The 17,625-nt window shown below is 41.0% G+C and overlaps 1 pseudogene; it reads left to right on the top strand.

The window, feature by feature from the left end:
• Window positions 1-13,277: 13,277 nt before the first annotated feature.
• On the top strand, window positions 13,278-13,369 carry LOC113619327 (uncharacterized; annotated as a pseudogene).
• The last annotated feature ends 4,256 nt before the right edge of the window (window positions 13,370-17,625 follow it).

Raw genomic sequence — 17,625 nt, forward strand, 5'->3', positions numbered from 1 at the left:
CTTGAACAAATGTATAATGACATATACCCATCATTATAATATCATAGAGAGTATTTTAACTGCTCTAAAACTCCTGTGAGCTTTGCCTGTTCATCCCTTGTGTCCCCTCCCCCTGGCAGTCACTGATCTGTCACCAGTTTTGCCGTTTCCAGAATGTTGTATAGTTGGAATCACACAGTATGGAGCCTTTTCAGATTGGCTTCTTTCACTTAGTAATATACACTTAAGGTTCTTCCATGTCTTTTCATAGTTTGATAGCTCATTTGTTTTTAGTACTGAATAATATTCCATTGTCTGGATGTACCATAGTTTATCTGTCCATTCACCCACTGAAGGACGCTTTGGTTGCTTCCAAGTTTTGTCAATGATGAGTAAAGTTACTATAAACATCTGTGTGTCGATTCTTGTGGGACGTAAGCTTTCAAGTCCTTTGGGGAAATACCAAGGAGTATGATTGCTGGATTGTGTGGTAAGGATATGTTTAGTTTTGTGAGAAACTGACAAACTGTCTTCCAAGATGACTGTACTGTTTTTAAATTCCTACCGGAAATGTATGCATTCCAGTTACTCCACACCCTTGTCAGTATTTGGTGCTGTCAGTGTTTCAGATTTTGGTCATTCTAATAGGTGTGAAGACATCTTACTGATGTTTTAATTTGCATCTTCCTGATAACATACAATGTGGAGAATCTTTTCATATGCTTATTTTCCATTTGTATATCTTCTTTAATGAGGTATCTGTTAAGGTCTTTGACCCATTTTTTAATCATGTTGGGTTTTTTCTTATCATTGAGTTTTAAGAGTTCTTTGTATATTTTGGATAACAGTCTTTTATCAGATGTATCTTTTGTAAATATTTTCTCTCAGTCTGTGGACTGTCTTCTCATGCTTTTGACACTGTGTTTTATAGAGAAGAAGTTTATAATTTTAACGAAGTCCAGCTTATCAATTTCTTTCATGGATCATGCCTTTGGTGTTATATGTAAAAAGTAATTGCCATACCCAAGGTTATCTAGATTTTCTCCTATGTTGTCATCTAAGAGTTTTATAGTTTTGCATTTTACATTTAGGTCTGTGATCATTTTGGGTTAATTTTCGTGAAGGTCTGTGTCTAGCCTTTTCTTTTTGCATGTGGATATCCCGTTGTTCCCACACCAGTTGTCAAAGAAACTGTCTTTGCTCCAATGGATTGTTTTTTCTCCTTTGTCAAAGAACAGTTGACTATATCTTTGGAAAGCTATTTCTAGGCTCTCAATTCTGTTCCATTGATCCATTTTCTATTCTTTTGTGAATACTGCACTATCTTGATTACTGTTGCTTTACAGTAAGTCTTAAAGTTGGGTAGTATCCGTCCTCCAACTTTGTTCTTCTCCTTTAATATTGTGTTGGCTATTCTGGGTCTTCTGCCTCTCCATGTAAACTTTAGAATCAGTTTGTCTGTCAATATCTATTAAATAACTCGCTGGGATTTTGATTGGGATCGCATTGAATCTATGATCAAGCTGAGAAGAACTGACATCTTGACAATATAGTGTTTTCCTATCCATGAACATGGAATATCTCTCCATTTATTTAGTTCTTCTTTGATTTTGTTCATCAGAATTTTGTAGTTTTCCTCATATAGATCTTGTACATATTTTGTTATATCTGAAAGTATTTGATTTTGGAGGGTGATAATGTAAATAATAAGATATTTCAAAAAAAATGTGCACCACTTTCAAAAGAATCTTCTGAGATGGTCTTGATCATCTGATGGAAGCAAGATAGCAGCTGGCTTGGCCAACAGGTTTGTGTTTATGTGGGATATCAGAAGCGCGAGGATTTTGTATAAGCTGCCCAGCCATGCTGGCTCCATCAATGAAGTGTCTTTCTACCCTGATGAGTCCATTATTCACTCATCATCCAGTGACAAGAGACTGTATATGGGGGAGGTTCAGTGAAGATATGGAATGGAAGACTTGGGGCAACTTGACCTTGATGTCTCAGATTGCATCAGGGGCATCAAATGGTGCCCAGACCATCATCTTCCCTTCAGATGAAAATCATTACTAGCATAAAACAAGGAGATGGCCATACTCCAATGACCACATGTCTTCCATTTCACTAGAATGATTAAGGCAAGCTTCCAGGGCCCTGTAAAAACCAACTGCTGTATTTCAGGGACTGTTTTATTTTCCCTCTTTTTTTTTTTTTCTTTAAATAAGATTTCTTCAAAAGGGCAGATATTAGGTGGTTTGTAGTTTCCTGTTTTCTAAGCCAAGCTAAAGACAGGGACTGTGACTAAAATTTGTTAGGGAATTTTTTTCAATAACTGGCTTTCTCTGCTTCTCTGAGTTATTTTGTACTAAAAGCCAAATAGATGCCTTTTTACAAGGCAAGAAAATGTGTTTTTAGTTTCGAATTGTACTTGTTCATTGAGAACTCTCAGAGTTGTCCACACTCAGCCTCCAGCAATTTGTCAATTACAGTTCAGGTTTTTCTGCCCAGGTAGTGGTTCCCACAGAAATTCCTACTTGTGAGTTTCTGCTCCAATAAGTTGTGACTCTCTGTATTCACTGGTTTCTCCAATTCGAGGGGCAACAGTTTGACCTTTGACCTCACTTCTCTGACAGAGAAGTCTAAGAAGAATTGTTGATTTTCCAGTTTCTTCAGCTTTTTACAGTTTTTAGCACAGAGTGGTGACTTCTTAAAGCTCCTTACATGCTGGACTGGAAACTGAGGGCCCATTACCTATTTTCTTCATTATTTTTTACTTTCTGTATATCCAGGTTTCTATCTGGTATCATTTCTCTTTAGTTTGAAAATTTTTCTTTAGTACTTATTGTAGTATAAATTTGCTTGCAGCAAATTCTCTCAGCCTTCTTTCATCCGAAAATATCCTTATTTTACCTTCGTTTTTGAAGAATGTTTTTAGTTGGATATAAAATTCTATGGTGACAGTTTATTTCCTTTAAAGATGGTGTTGCATTGTCTTCTGAGATGTTTTCTGTCTTGTCTTCCGTGATGTTTTCTGTCTTATATAGTTTCTGATGAAAAATCAGCTATCATTCATATCATTGTTCCTATATGTATGTCTTATTTTCTGGTGGCTTTTAAGATGTTCTCTTTCTCTTTGTGTTTCACCAATTTGGCCATCATGTATTTAGAAGGGGTTTTCTTTGTATTTATCTTGCATGGGGATTGTTGCATATCTTGGATCCATGGGTTGGTGTTTTCATCAAATTTAGAGAGTTTCAGTTATTATTTCTTTAAGTATGTTTTTCTGCCTGCTTATCTCTCTCCTCCTCATACTCAAATTCATGTACATTAGAAACTTGACATTATTCATGGTATGGATAATCTATTCATTTTTCTATCTTTTTTCTTTCTTTCCTTCAGTTTGAGCAACTGCTATTGCTCTATCTCCCCATTCACTCTCCTCTGTAGTGTCTAAATGCTACTTATAAGCCCCAAGTGTCTTAGATATTATATTTTTCAGTTTTATATTTTCTATTTTTTAGTGTTTAAATTGTTCTCCTGAAATGCTTCATATTTTTACCTATTATATCCATATTTTTAAGTAACTTCTTTAACATATCACAATAGTTGATTTAAAGTCCTGGTCTGGTAATTCTAATAACTGAGTCATCTTTGGATTTGCATCACTTGACTGCTCCTACGTCCTAACTTCAAGTGTGAGTCCTCTCATGCCATTTTTTTTAAATGTTAATTCTCCCATGATGCAGCTTTCGCATTGGTGTAGAAAAGAATCCAACATGATCTGAAATATCAGTAAAGCCTCTTTTCTGGGTCAGAACTTACCCAGCAGATAGAAGAAGACAGAATCCCACTGGAATGGGCCCCGAGGTGGTGGAAGTATTTGGGTGGTTTTAGGCATCTGAACAGCCCTGGATTTTAAATGTAGGGGATTTTCTGGGTTTAGCTCTAGACCCTATCCTCTTCTCAGTCTGTGTACTTTTACTGGATGATCCTATCCATTCTTACGACTCCAGTTACCGTCTATATACTGATAAATTCCAAAACTATACTTATAGTCCAAACTTTCCTCCTGAGTTCCAGACCCATATATCCACTGCATACCTTTCCATCTGGAGGTCATAAAGGCACTTTCAACTGAGCATATTCATAACTTAACACATACATAATTCTCTCTCTCTCTCCCTCTCTCTCCTGCCAGACTTTAGGTTATCACAATAAAAAATTTTAAATACTTTACACAAAACTGTGTATAAAATTTAGTATATTTAAAAAATTGGGGTAACATTAAATTCCTAAGGTATCATTTCTTGTTAAGATGTGCACTAACAATTAAAATAACATCCTATTTTATATCATTTTACATTAGAATTTTTTCATTATTTAACTTTTGAATATCTATTATTTGCATAATCCAAAATATAAAAAGCCTATTAAATGAGGTCATTGCCCAGGCGAAAAGAAGATTTAGAGGAAGCATAAATTATTGTTTTCAAGTGTGTAAAGGTGTAGTGTGCAGAAATCAATGGAGTATCTCTTTGCCACTTCATCCAAAATCTAAAAAGAAAACTGTCTGTTAACCTCACTGAGTTGTGACTTGGTATACGCTATGAATTTAAAGTATGAGTATCAGTAACATATTTATCACTGAAACCTGAAAAAACAAAGTCCTTTGTTGGGGTGTATCCCAGGAAACCAAAGGGAGTGTGTCACATTCCTTAGCCTGCGATATGACACAAAATGATGCACAATTGCCAATGCCAAGTCTATAGGTAAGACCATCATGTATTTCTCCTAGTGTAAAATTACTGGAAAAGACATTCTTTTCTTTTTTTATTTAAAGAACATAGGTGGTAATTTGAGGCTAAGTTGGGAGTAGTTGGCTACTTCGGCTATAGAACAGAGGAGCTTGAAAAAAAAATTCTTAAAAACCTTGTCCAGCATTTGTCTCTGATTCCCATGCTCTTCTCCTATTTTACATCTTCAATGAGCACGACAACAAAGAATTGGTGTTTGTCTCAAAACTGCCCCTGCACCTGAATGTCTGTTAGCTTTCCCTCATTAGACAATCTAATGTGTATCCTTGTGGAAGGCCAACCCCAAGGGACCAGACTCAGCCTGCACCTGTGTCTCCAGAACTGGTTCCACAGTTGGGCTTTGTTTTTCCGTGGGTCAATAAAGTAGTAGAAAGTGTGGAAAGAGCTCAAAATCTAAAGTCAGAGACCAGTATTTAAATTCCTGCTCCCAAACCCATTAGCTGGGTAACCTTAGATAATTCTTACCTTTCCTTCTCTGAAAAAATGGAAGTAATAGTACCTTCCTTGCATGGTTGCTGTGTTAACTAGATAAGACACTCTAGGACCTGATAGCGAGTTGGTGCTCTGTAAATGCTAATTTCTTCCCCACTCCTTTTCCTTTCAGCCTCTAGGTAAGTTATGGGAAGGAGTGGTGCAAATCACCAGCTACAGCCACAAAGACATTAGTGAAAGAAAAGTCTGTGGAAGTGAATATTGTGCATGTTTGCATTTTTATTCCCCTTGATGCTTCATTAATCCTATGGTTTGGTATGGAAAGAAGAAAATGATGTTCTCCTCCTAAGGTTGGCCTCTTTCAGTTGAATCCAATCTGTTTTGCAAACTCCCTCCAAGCAGAGAGCAGCATCTTGCCCCTGCTTTTCTACAGGATCCCTCAAGCTCTGAGGGTGTACTCCCTGCAGAATAATTGCTGTCCCATCGGTCCTCTGTACCGATGGAGGTTAGAGCCTGGGAAACACTCATGGAAAAAAACAATCAAGTGGACAATGCCAAGGATGTAACGGTGACTCAGGTTTTTCTCAGTTCAGTGGTAGCCACTCTCCACATTCAGCCTGAAGGAAAAGAGAGGCTATATGAGGAAGGTGATTTGGGATCTGAAAGCAAAGGATTTGTTATATTTATATACACAAACTTTTTCCCTCCAGTGGTTCACACGGAAATTCAGGAACAACATTGCTCTTCTGAAAGCTATTTCAGGATTCCAGACGTTTTGTTGACATTTGGATACAAGCTTAAGCACTGGTGTGCCGGTAAGCTTGGCTCTCTGGGTGGGGAGTGGGGGACCCTATTGGTGGCACCTGCTGGTTTCCGTGGTGTAAATACTGCCACCTGGGTTGATTACACGCTCCCAACCTGACATCCCCGAGCATGGGGTCGGGAAGAGCCATGAAGAACTGGCTCTCTTGATTTGGTGCAAGCTGGCTCTGGCATCACACTGAGCTCAGGGCTCATGTTTAGTGATAATAGCTATTGGCACATTCAACCCTTGTTGAAAACAGACATCATCGAGTTCTAGAATTCCCTGTCTCTTGCTCTATGGCCTGCATTTTGGTCATTGTTCCTCCTGCTTTTTGAAGCGGCTCAGTGAATCTCACCGCTGTGGACCCCAGACCCTTTGACTTAATGAAGATTGATGTCTTCATTAGATTTTGAAAAGGAATGCTTGGACATTTTATTACCTGGTGGCTGGTGCCTAGTACTCTCTGTTCCATGGCCCATCTCCCCCACCTCCTGTGACACATTCCTGAAAAGGCTCCAGGAAAAAAATGTTACAGCCTTGGCAGATCAACGTTTTCTGATTGTGCAATACTCTTCCTGAGAAACCCCATTCTCCAAAGGCAGTCATTCTGAAACTGGAGCTAGAAATGGGAGTACAGGCTGGCCACCGGGAGGGTGGCCTAGGAGGCCAAGTGGTGGAGAGCTGGGACAGAGTAAATCGATGGGAGATGGTGTCCGTGTGTATTCTGCCGGTTTTATGGGTTTACAAAACTGTCAAAAATTGCATCAGAAAGAAGAAAGGAATGAAAGAGTATTTACTTTTCCAAATACTCCATTTTAATTATTTTTCACCCCTTGCAAAGCAATTTCACAAACATTATCTCATTGGCTCCTCATAGCAGGCTGATGAGACATAATAATATTGTTAATATAATAAAATAACATACTACGTATCATATATCGGTGTAATGTAATATTAATAGTAATATGATAACTATGATTATTTCTCCTTTACAGCAAAGACACTGAGATCAGAGAAGACAAATGACTTGTTTAGGGTCATACAGATGTTAATGACAGTGGAGGAACTTGAGCCCCACGTGTCTGATGCCCGGCTAGAGCTTGCTCTATAATCAGACTGTGTGTATATGTGGTGATCAGAGGTTTCTATCAGCTCTGATTATGTAATCACATGTGCCAGGTGGCATCAGAACTGTCAGAACGTTTAAACAAGTCTGAAGTTGTGCTACTATCCAAGGAGTTTCAACGGCTCCTGGAGGTCAGATGTTTTCCAAGATGTAGTTCAGGAACACCTCACTTATTCAGGGGCTGGCAGGGAAGAAGATAATCTGCAAAAATAAAATGTCCGTGTAATTATTCACATCCCTTAAGCTTCCAAATTTCGAATGAAATCTTTTAAAATGACTTGGCACATCACCCCGTGTTTTTAAACATAGAATGCAAAACACAACTTGTTTAAGGCATCGTTAACTTAGGGCATCGTTGACTTAGGGCATCATTGTCAATCTCAGTTTTTTTAGACTTTAATTTACGACGCTCCAGGGCACTACACTACAAGGTTCCACACTGCTGTGCTTTTTGGCGTTCTCGTTTCTTTTTGGCTTCTATTGGTGCACTTACCTTTTTTTTTTTTTTCTTTTAATGTGGGTGTGCCTTTGGAAGTAGGCTGTGGGCTTTTTTTGTTTTTTTTTTAAAGCTGTGGTTTTGTGTGTTTTTTTGTTTGAAGATGTTGGGGGTAGGAGTTTATATATTAATTTATTTATTTTTGCTGTGTTGGGTGTTCGTTTCTGCGCGAGGGCTTTCTCTAGTTGTGGCAAGTGGGGGCCACTCCTCGTCGCGGTGCGCGGGCGGGCCTTTTACTATCGCAGCCTCTCCCGTTGCGGAGCACAGGCTCCGCAGCCGTGGCTCACGGGCCCAGTTGCTTCGTGGCATGTGGGATCCTCCCAGACCAGGGCTCGAACCCGTGTCCCCTGCATTAGCAGACAGACTCTCAACCACTGCGCCACCAGGGAAGCCCTGCGCTTACCTTTAACAGTCTCTGCACCCTCTTCTATCTTGCTGTTTCTAATCTGTTAAGGAGTGAGCAACTGGTCCAGATAGACTTGTTGATGAAGTAGGAGGAGATAGGTTTTTAAATAAAGGTTTGCATAATCCTCCTAGGAGTAAGCACTTTCTATCATCTTTATTTTTAGGGGTAGGGTAGGAGCTTTTGTTGTGCTGCTCAGATCCCTTTCCTAGACTAGTTCTCTTGTCACTCAGCTGCTGTGAGTGTTGATGACCAATGCTTGCAGCTGGACCCTTCCCTGAAGACTCACTCTCGGTCCACAGGAGCTGTTCCATGCAGAAATACCTGGGAGGTATCCCCCTACCTCTGGCATGGTTGCAGCCAACTACTAATTCAGGGGTATAAAATCCCAACCTCTTTGCCTCCAGGTGGGGTAATTCTCTGAGGCCATCCTTGTCCCTTGTCCCGGAACTTCCCACGGGATTGGGCTGAGGCTGGACTGTAGCCGAATCCACATCTCGCTTTGTTTCGCCCATGCCCCTGTCTTGCTTCCCTCGCTCTTTTACAAGATGTCCCTGACAGCACTTGCATGAGACTCAGCCTCTGATTCCAGAGACTCTAACCTAATGCAGGCTTCCCCTGCTTTCCTGCTTTTCATATTCTCAGCTATATTCTGGAAACATCTCCCTATCCCTTTCCTCAACTCAACATTAAGAGAGGAGGGTAGCCAAATCATAAAAGAAAGAATGCCTAATGAGAAAAAATTATTTTTGCAAAAAATATATTAGAAATTTTTAAATTCGTCACACTTCGACTTAAAGCCTACCTTATGAGTCACTATACTAGGGTCCTAGAATACAGATATAAAAGACGCAATTTCCCTTCACCTTATTCTTTTGAGAAATTCACGGCCTATAAACGGCCTGTAAACCAACAAGTAAGTAGGGCAATTATCATACGTCATAATAAACGCTGTTATTGAAGTCAGAACTCATTTATTCTTTCAAGAAATATTTCTTAAGCATCTACTATATGCTAAACTTTTGGAGTCCAAGCAACCCAGAACAAAGAACTATAGGATCCAAAGGCTGGTGAAGAGATGATGGTTTTGACTTTGGAAATGATATTGGAGTTGGTTCTGGTAGAATGAGCAGGAGTTGACTAGGTGAAGATTAGGGAAAGGGTTCGGATCACAGGACAATGACCTGAAAGCGTGTGGTGTTGAGGGGCGCACTTGGGAGAAGTTTATCACGGCAGGAGATGAGGAGAAGACAGAGAAGAAGGCAGTGGATGGAGGTGAAGGGGATGGATTATCTGCCAGGATGAGAAGTTTGGCTTTTATACTGTAGGTAATTTGAAGCCAAGAGAGCCTTATGAACCTGGGAGTGAGGCCAAGACCATTTCAGTAGGAATATGATGGTCAACACTGGGCAGGGAGAGAAGTGGGAGCTCACAGCTCAACAAGCAGATGCCTGCATCAGGCTCTTGAGTGCAGCTACGGACAGCCCTAATGACCTGTGACATCATGGCTTAGCTAGGGTGCTGTGGTCCAATCCATGTCTCTTCAAGGAAGAGAATGAAGAATTCCTAAGTTTTTCTCTCTTGAAAATTTGATCTGTAAAGGAACTCAAAATTCTCCTGCTGAGCACTTCTTGTGTTAGAGGTGGTTAGCTGTCTATATTTGACTTGATAGCATCAAGAAATATTCAAGGGAATCTCCGTCCCCAGAACCCATAGCCTGTCATCATTGCCTGAAAGGCTACAGTTGCATGTCCATCCTTATGACTCACCAGTCTCTCACCAGGCTAGGAGAGAAGGTGGGTATTGGCGGGGAGAAGAGGGCAAAGAGGAGGGATTGTGGGCTCTCTGTGGTGCCGTGGGGATATGGGGGTAGTGGGGATGGGGAAGGGTGCTGAAAGAAAGGGAAGAGGCAGAAGGTCAGAGCTTGAGGGAGCCATAAATATACATTTTCTTTCCAACACTGCAATAGGCAGGCGCTGGCTGCTCAAATTTACATCAGTATCACTTAATGCCAAGTATTCTGATTATTTTATTAAGGGGAAAATATTTTCAGACTGAGCAATTCCTGTCTTTGTTTATATTTTCCCTAGTACTAATAACAACAATAACAATAAATAAACGTTTAACAGTTACCATATGCCCGGCATTGGGCTAAGAACTTTGCCTACATTAATCTCATTTAATTCTTCCCCAAACCTATGATAGAGATATTGTTAGTACTGACTTATAATGGAAGAGGAAAGTAAAGTCTAGAGAGCTTATGTGACATGCTCAGAATCACAGTTTGTGAGTGGCATACCCAGGTCAATCAGCTTCACTCCAAAGTCAATCCTTAAACTCTGGCTTTCCCAGTATGGTTATTTGCCCCTTCGTCCACCATTTCAAACGCTTTTTGTCATTCAAGGCCCAATTCCAGTTTCTTTTGTTCACTTAACTGACATTATTAAGCACCTTCCATGTATATTGCATCCTCATCTTCCAGGGAGATTTTCCACACTGATTTCTACCTTCTTTAAACACCTGAGTCTTTAAAGTAGGGAGTGAGTCTTACTACGAATAGATTTGTATGGTTCTCTAAATGTTTTTAGTGGATTTATTTTTTTTTTTTCCCTTCAAAGATTTTAATCCATGGCCAGGTCAGGATCAAGTCTTCAAGTTTCCTATCTTCTCAACAGCACCCAATTCAGTGTTGGGTGGATGTGTCAGGAAGGCCCTGACTCTTAGCCCATCCAGGGGCTGTATTTTAAGGAAGAAGAAACACATGTGTGGATCTGATAAGATCTGAGTGATATGTGGAGAAGATGCCCTATGAGTGACGATCAGCTGTGTTTACCATTTAACTGTACAGCGGCAAGCCAAGATAACTGTCCTGGTCTGTGGACAGAAGTTCATGAAGATCATTGCTTGACAGGTCAGAGTAAAGGTCTCTTTCTTTCAAAATATGTGAAGGGGCAGGAAACGTGTGCACCAGGTGTTTTGTGTTCATGACGGCCTGGGAAAGATAATTCTGTCGGCTCGATAAGAACATTGTGCTCTACACACCAGGTTGTTTTTCCAGCAGCTATTTTCTGCCTATAAAAACGAGCATCACTGGCTCTCAACTTCTTTCCGCAAATCCCCTGGGCTGCAAACAATAACAGAAGGTATCTTATATTTATACAAGGCTGCCCTCAGAAAAGCTCAAGGACCTGAACAAAGCTTGTTTTCATATATAAGAGTTCTTATATAATCCCCAAGGGGAAAGGGAGCAGAGGGTGACAATTGAGTTTGGAACGTGGTCATTCCCAGCTAACAAAACGGAAAAGTGAGGGCCTATTGCAGGACACACTGACGGTCATGACCAGGACAGGAAGTCCTTCTTTCCCACTTCCTGTCCAGGGTTCTGAACACTGGACCACACTGCCTTGTCAGAAATCTGAAAATCTGGAGGAGATGGCTGGAGGGGAATGCGTGGGAGAGAAAGCCCAGCCACATGAGAAGGGATGCTGCAGTCTCACTGCCTTTAGCGTCTGTTTTCACCAGTCAGGATTCTGCAGCTCCTAGAGCGAGTGCCCTTTTTGTCCTAGGTAGGACTGATCCGGGGGGGAGAATTTTCATCACCCTCATTAGGAGTTACAGCTGAATCAGAGTAGATTTCAGAGGTCTGGGTGGTTTGGGGAAGAAGAGCCATCTGAGCAAAGGGCATTCTGTAAATATTTGTGACACACTTGGATACAAAGATAAGTAAGGCATAAGCTCTGGATTCAGTCCAGAGCATCATGTAACAGGGGAGACAAACACAGGATGAGAGGATCTGTGAGTGCTAGATGAATACAAGAAAAGAAAGGCAGTTACTTTTTTTTCAAATTCTTATTGGAATATGGTTGCTTTACAATGTTGTGTTAGCCTCCACTGCACAACAAAAGGAATCAGCCATACACATACAGATATCCCGTCCCTTTTGGACTTCCCTCCCGTTTAGGTTACCACAGTGCATTAGGTAGAGTTCCCTGTGCTATTACAGTATGTTCCCATCAGTTGTCTATTTTATACGTAGTATCAATAATGTATATGTGTCAATCCCAGTCTCCCAGTTCCTCCCAACCCACCCCTTTCCCCCTTGGTATCCGTACAAAAGGCAGTTACTTTTTGATTGTGACTTTGAGTCGGGACTCCATGGGCCTAGGAGGGGGTCATTTTTTTTTTAACATCTTTATTGGAGTATAATTGCTTTACGATGGTGTGTTAGTTTCTGCTGTAACACAAAGTGAATCAGCTATACATATACATATATCCCCATATCCCCTTCCTCTTGCGTCTCCCTCCCACCCTCCCTATCGCACCCCTCTAGGTGGTCACAAAGCACCGAGCTTATCTCCCTGTGCTATGCGGCTGCTTCCCACTAGCTGTCTAGTTTACATGTGGTAGTTTTGGCTGAGGCCTGAAGGATAAGCCGGAAGGGTTTTAAGGGATACCTTCTACGCTGCATTGAGGCAGTATCTCTCTAGTAAAATCACCTGGGGAGGCTTTTTAGGCAACCCTCATCCCTAAATCATTGGATTTAATTATTGGATCCAAGTGTCACCTGGGCGTAAGTATTATTGAAGATAATTACTCCCAGGTAATTTTACTGAGCAAACAAGAGAGACAACCACAGAAGGAGCATGGTCTTTGGAATTAGACGGCCTTGTTCTAACGCCCTGTGCCATTCGACTAGGCCCATTGTGGCGGCTGTGTCCGTGTCCCACAGCTGCTCTGTTTCCTCCTATTTCTACCAGTGCCTGGGAAGAAACCCTGCCATGGGAGAGTCCCTCCCCTTTGACAAACTTTCCTTGACTGAAAAAGCCTGGACTGGGAATCAGGAAATCTGGATTCTATCCCAGCTCCGCCACTGAGGTGCTACATGCGTGTGCTGGGTCACATAAGGAGATAAAGCAAAGACACTTGGGATTAATATTTGCAAGACATCGCGCTAGGTACTCAACGCATCTCCGGGCCTCAACGTCCCCATCGGTTGAGGTTTTTAGATCAGCATTTGTAGTCCATAAAATCTATTTAAGAGGCCATGACGAGAATTATCTTTAAAGAATGATGTAAAGCATAATAGAAAAGTGGAGTGCACTGCATAGAATAGGGCAAGTATTGTGAAGTACAATTTTGTTTCAGTTATAAATACATGCATTTACTGCGTCATAATGTAAAATAAATGTCATGTTATAGGTTGTAAGTTAAAAACTTTAAGAGTACTCACTGGCAGTACATATACTAAAATTGGAAAGATACAGAGAAGATTAACATGGCGCCTGTGCAAACACATGAAGCATTCCATGTATTTTTTGATGTTACATTTTTTTTTACCACAACTTTAAAAAAAGAGTTTGAGAAACATGGGATTAGATGCTCTCTGCGGACCCCTCCCTTCTGCTTTATAGCCCTTGACTACTCCAGCCTACCCTGAACCTACCTTTCTGTAACCTCCTTTTAGTTAGTACCGTGTAATTCTAGCCTATCATTTATTTCTTTTAAGAGGGAGGCAGGACAGTGTAGTGGTTAAAAGCACCTTACTGAGTTAGATAAATCTATGTTTGAATCGAATTTCTTCACTTATTTGTTGAATGACCTAGAAAATATACCCAACCTCTCCTAGCCTTGGGTTTCTTATGTGGGTAATCACATCTAGGACACACAATATTTCTAAGATTAAATATGATGCTGAACGTCAGACTCTTAGCATGAATCATCTTGTTCACAGAAAGTGCCTGGTGCAGAACAGCAATTATTATCTGACTTCCGTCCACCCAGATTTTAAGGCACAGTCTGCAATTTTGTGCCTGGAATATACAAAGTCATAAATACCATAATGCATAGAAAACCAAGGATTCCAGCCCCAAGCAGCCCCTCAGGCTGGAGAGCAGCCATTCTCTGTCGGCATGGCATGCCCCATGGCCATCCAGGTCTCAGGAGGAGAGGCAGGGTGCTCTGTCCTCTACGCATGCATCCCCTTCGCTTTTCCTCTGACACGATTGGTAGAACCTGGGAAGGCAAGGCAGAAGGCAGATCCTGGCTACAATTTGCTTCAGGGATCGAAACATCCATGACATGGCAGTGCCATCCAAACCAAGACAGATGGAAACTCAAGATCATCTGTTTCACAAGCATCTACCTGAGATGGTTTCAGATAGAAGCACGGGACAAAGAAATGAGAAAGAGATGGTGGCCAGAATACTGAGAAAATGGGGGTAAGGTTCAGACATTACACCAGGAAAAAGTGACCATTATCCAACAGTCAACAAATAAGCAACTCACTAGGTCTTAATTGCCTCACAAATATGCTGGGAACCAAAGCATTGTTTTGTAAATGATTCATTTCAGGAAGTACCCACTAATCAATTACTAGGGCTTCTGTGTAACAGTTTCCCCAGATTTGTAGGTGGTGATCCTGTGAACTGGATCGTTGATTTCAGAATGAGATAAGCGGCAATACTGGTAACTTAATCTACCTATTCCAAGTAGCTACAAAGAAATTAGCTGCCCTTAGTGGAAGCCAGCCCATTAGGAAGAGTGAAAAGAAACCCATTCATCATGAGAGAGCCTCACACCAGCCAAGTCTCCCTGGAGCATTCAGCTAAGCTGAGAAGGTGTTGATGGAGAAGGGGATAATGATCCATAAATAGATGTATGGGAAAGGAGGGGAGAGGGGAGGGAAGCCTCATGAGTTTGCACAGGGAAAAAAATGGGCCTTAAAATGATAAAAATGATAGAAATACAAGATTACAAGGACTACACAAATAGTATTACAAAGAAGAGGACTGTTGAAAGTAGCCCTTGATGCTACTTCTTTTTTTTTATTTTTGGAAGAAAACTTGCTTTGAAATTGTATGGTGAAAAAGAAAAGAAAATGTATGTGAATAATGTAGCCCCACCTAAAAATATGTTGCTAACACAATGGTTTTTCAGGAAAGAAAAAGCAAGGATGCCTGGAAATAGCTGCATCTAATCAGCCCCCATCCCAAGCAATCAACTGAAGTCCAGGAAATTCCATATGTAACCAGAAGAATAGACATCCTGGAGCATTTTGCCACAGTTAAGATTAGCGGAAACAGACCCCCATCAGCTCTAGTAACAAAGAAGAATTAAAGGTGAAGAAACTGCTGTGGGTCCCTGTGCCTCCCTTCTGGGAAGGTGGTGGCCAGTGCGTGGGGGAGAAGGATGGGAATTTGGACAGAGGCAGTGGCCCTGGCTGTCCCCACAGCCTATTGTTCTGAAACCACCCCTTCAGCGCGGCTCAGAGCAGTATTTTTCTCCAGGGAAAATAATTAAACAACAGTGGCTGGAGCTCAGCTTATCCTCCTGTCTTATCCTCACAATCATTAAAAATGTTTGTTAACATAGCAATAGTTTATGATTAGCACTTTTGGGGTCTTAAGAAATCCTTCTCTACCCAAAGGTCATAAAGATGTTCTCCTGTACTTTATTCTAAAAGATTTAAAGTTTTCCCTTTCGCAATGAATTCCTCCTTCTCTATGGACTTGAAAGTCACCAAATGCACAAACCGAAAAGGGAAAAATGAATAAATTTCACTTCATTAAAATTAATAACTTCTGCTTGCCAAAAATATCATGAAGATAAGCCACAAACTCAGAGAAAATCTTGATACCACATCTGACAAAGGACTAGGATGAAGAATAATCAAAGAATGGCTGCAACCCAGTGAAAAAATATCCAAAAAACATGATAAGGTAATTCACAAAAAGAAATATAGATGACTATTCAAGATATTAAAAGATTCTTTTTTTTTTTTGACGTGTCGCATGGCTTGTGGGATCTTAGTTCCCCCGACCAGTGACTAAAGCCTCAGCTTTGAAAGCATGGAGTCCTAACCACTGGACCTCCAGGAAATTCCCAAAAGATTCTTAACTTTCTTAACAATCAGGGAAATGCACATTAAAATCATCATAATGGGGCTTCCCTGGTGGCGCAGTGGTTGAGAGTCCGCCTGCTGATGCAGGGGACACGGGTTAGTGCCCCGGTCCGGGAAGATCCCACATGCCGCGGAGTGGCTGGGCCCGTGAGCCATGGCCGCTGAGCCTGCGCGTCCGGAGCCTATGCTCCGCAATGGGAGAGGCCACAACAGTGAGAGGCCTGTGTACAGCAAAAAACAAAAAACAACCAAAAAAAAACACATCATAATGAGATATCATTTTACATCTACTAGATGAAAAAATAATGAAGTCTGATAATACTGTGTTGGTGAGGATGTGGAAAAGCCGAATCTTATATGCTGCTGTTGGGTTGTAAGATAGTACAATTCCTTTGGAAAACAACTTGGCACTATCTAAAACAAGTAAAGATCACATTTCTATGACCCAGCAATTCCACTTCAAGTGGAAGTGTGGAAACTCTTGCGTATGTGCTCTAGGAGACATGTATAAGACTGTTAAGAGAAAGAAGCACAGTCCATATGAGCAAAAACACATATGCTAAATGCAGACACAGCTGAGCACCATTGTTTGGGGATGCCTACATTGTAGTCTACTATTTTTAAAAAGCAAGAGATGATAACACAAAATTCAGGAAAGGGGTTATGTTTGGGGGGAAGGCAGGAGGGTGGGAAAAGGGGAGGAAGACACAGCCAGTTATAATCATATTTTTAATGTTGGGAATCTTCTGTTGGCCAGTGACTTTACATATATTACACATATTCCATGGTAGGCGCAGAATATTTCATAATAAATTTCTTTTAATTTGTTACGAAAAGAAAGGGGTGAACAAAGAACAGAAATCTCTAATGGCTCAGTGTCAAGGAAAACATGAGATCTTGGTAACATCAGTCTCACCAAAATAAGAGGGGAACGGTACTCAAGAAGTGATGGATTGCTCTCTGTCGGGGAGGGTCTGCATAATTTGTGTGTCTGTGGAGGTCCTCCCAGAATGTGGGCAGCTGGCCTAGTGACCAGGACTGGTGCCCAGGGTTACACCCTATTACTCAGGTTGGCAAGTGGCCTGGTGGGCAAGTGGTGATCAGCTATGGAAAAGATATGCCACTTAGCACATGAATGTTGTATGTGGCAAGATCTATTATAGATGATTTTCCCTGCAGAAAACTGAGGGCTGTTCTGGGGCAAGGCCGTTTGGTCTAATATTGGGGATACCCTACTTTCTACCTTGACTGCATGAATTTGACATTGAACCAAGGCTGTTTTTCCAACAGTTGGCATTTTGAATTGTTATTTGAAAGACTCAATACTCGGGTCTTGGCACTGTAAGGACTTTGTAACCGTAACACTACTCATATATCTACAACCCTTTTTTTGGTTGTTATTTCTACCTTTAATATATTTGAGTCTTACCTATTCTCCCAAAAGGATTATAAAGTTATCCAGGTGGCAGGATTTTCTAAAGCCCTGTTTTGTCCATCCTTGCTGCCAAAAACTTGGCAAAATAAGGGCTTAATAGGTTTTTTAGTTTGAAAAAATTATAAAGTCCCAGGAAGTTTCAAAAATAGTAGAGAGGTGCCACATACTCTTCATTCAGTTTCCCCCAGTGATTATACCTTACATAACTATGGAACAATGTCAAAACTAGGAAACT

Source organism: Aethalodelphis obliquidens, unplaced genomic scaffold (genome assembly GCF_003676395.1).
Source record: "Aethalodelphis obliquidens isolate GAN/ISIS:26980383/991018 unplaced genomic scaffold, ASM367639v1 scaffold6, whole genome shotgun sequence".
NCBI classification, from domain to species: domain Eukaryota; kingdom Metazoa; phylum Chordata; class Mammalia; order Artiodactyla; family Delphinidae; genus Aethalodelphis; species Aethalodelphis obliquidens.